General features: G+C 45.1%; 1 long non-coding RNA gene across 1 annotated transcript in view; it reads right to left on the bottom strand.

Annotated features, from left to right (window-relative positions):
• LOC119589148 overlaps window positions 1-2,110 on the bottom strand; it is a 12,074-nt gene extending 9,964 nt beyond the window's left edge. The window contains exon 1 of the long non-coding RNA XR_005230172.1: window positions 1,986-2,110. This is a non-coding gene — a long non-coding RNA (uncharacterized LOC119589148). The remainder of the gene's footprint in view (window positions 1-1,985) is intronic.
• Between the last annotated feature and the right edge of the window lie 30 nt (window positions 2,111-2,140).

The raw sequence follows: 2,140 nt of genomic DNA, 5'->3' as shown, positions 1-2,140 counted from the left end.
AAGCTTACCGGAAAAAGTAACCGAAAATTTAACATAAAAATATCGATTACCGATTTGCAAAAAAACGATAAATATACACGTTAATCCTAATGACTTCAAGTCTCACATGTTCGTCATACCAGCGTCAACAGTACTTAGTCCGTATAATCCTTGGTCTGCGAAGACTGCTTAGTATACTGTTCGATGTTTACAACCTCGAGGAAAATAACATCTGACACTAACAATCCTCTGCCTTGCTTGACGAGGAAGACAAAGGCGAGAAGCTGCCAAACACGGACTGGCCGATAGAAGTTAACTTCACCGAGAGAAACCCAGTGGCGATAGAACCACAGTTGAGACGATAACCTCAGTGACCGCAGCCTCACGCCCACCATCCACGACTTCCATAACTCGATTTTCAGTTTTCTTCCTTCTAATAACCCCAGACACGTTTTCTATGAAGAGGCAAGTGGTTTCATATTTTTTGTTTTTTTTAAACGAGGAGAAAAAGTCGTGTGGACATACAAGTACACTTAGACTGTTACTAACAACAGTGACAACAGGATCCTCTCTAACTCCTTTACATATTGCAATGCCTGACTTCTGCTAATGATCACGCCAGCTGCACATCTCACGCTATCCGACACCATGACCTAACTGCATCACTGTGTCAAACCAATAACTGTTCATCGTATTACACGCTCCTAGTCCTTTCAGAACCCCATGTCATTACCACAAGCAAGGCACCGCCATAACCCCACACGCCTTGAAGGAGCAAAGTTCGGATAATTGTAATGACTATTATATAATGAACACCAGCAGTTTTCACGCACGATGTTCTCAATTACTGACGTGCTTCACGCTATCATTATTCATCAGCAATATGTTTTAATCATTAATCTTTCTAGGCACGCACTATAGAGACTGCAATGCGCCCGCCATTTCAGACTCTCACTTTAATCAGAGAAGGTTGCGGGCTGCATGACACATCAACACTCTTCACTGCTTCGGGCTGCACCACAAGCCCCATGGCAGTCCCAATCGCTCATGTCATGAAAAGCCGGTCTTTCACCGCCCCTCCCCCTCACATCCGCCTCATATCAGTAAACAAAGTGAAAATATAGTTCGTTTCAAGTATCACTAGAGAATATTCTGCTATAATTATATAACCTTATCGTTACTTATAGTTTAGGTAGTATGGACAATAATATTCAAAATTTACAAGCAAAACGACCAGCTTTAACGACATCTTGGCACCAGTGAGGTAACCAGGCCAGACCGCGTCGTCCAACAAAAACTTAACTTTCTCTGTCACTGTTTACCACTTCACTCCTTGGATAATGATTTTGGTCTTAAGGAATGTAACGGTAAGATCTGTTTTAGTTCAAACCGATGTTTTGTGCATTGTCAGATCGCTTATTGCCTGGTGGTTTAACATTACCATACCATGCAGCCATGATTACACTGAGGTGCATGTTTTTGTGAATGATCAAATGATATCATTCATGTATCCACTAAGCACTGTACCAATTCCAGAACATATCAGTTGCAGTAAAAGCAAGGTCGATAAGCATATAACGGTAACGCCAAGCTAGGTGTCAGTCAGGTAGAGCAGGACGAGTGCTTTCCAGCCTTCAGAAACCACAATTTTTCCTCCAGTCACAGTGGACTCTCCAGCAATGCCTAGACACACGCACAGTACTCCCACTTATTCGGAGTCGGACAGTGGGTGACAGGCAGAGGAGCGGACACGGGTAACTCGAAGTACAATTGTTCCTTGTCCGCACGATACTCGAGGCAACGGGTCGTCCTGGCGGTACAGTCTCACGCCCACGCACGCCCGCCTTCGTCTTCAAATCCAGGTTGCACTTGGATCGCCACTGAAGTTGCACTGCTTGCATCACAATTTTCGATCGCGAACTAACAATGGCAACACCACCTCCACAAGCATTTCACTGAAATCACTGTTTCCATAACAACACATCACGTCGAGAATATCGTCCCACCGAGACAAAATATATTCAGGTGCACACAGCATCGGCACGCCTGCAACAACTACACCAGCGTGTTGCAAGACGACCGAGAGAGACGCATGAGCAAGTGAGCGTGGTGGGCGCTGGGCACGGACTGGGCAGGCGGGCAACGGCGTCCACCACTCAAT

The sequence above is a fragment of the Penaeus monodon genome, chromosome 25, assembly GCF_015228065.2.
Source record: "Penaeus monodon isolate SGIC_2016 chromosome 25, NSTDA_Pmon_1, whole genome shotgun sequence".
NCBI classification, from domain to species: Eukaryota; Metazoa; Arthropoda; class Malacostraca; order Decapoda; family Penaeidae; genus Penaeus; species Penaeus monodon.
The sequence above is the reverse complement of the archived record's forward strand: the minus strand, read 5'-3'. Positions and strand labels throughout refer to the sequence as shown.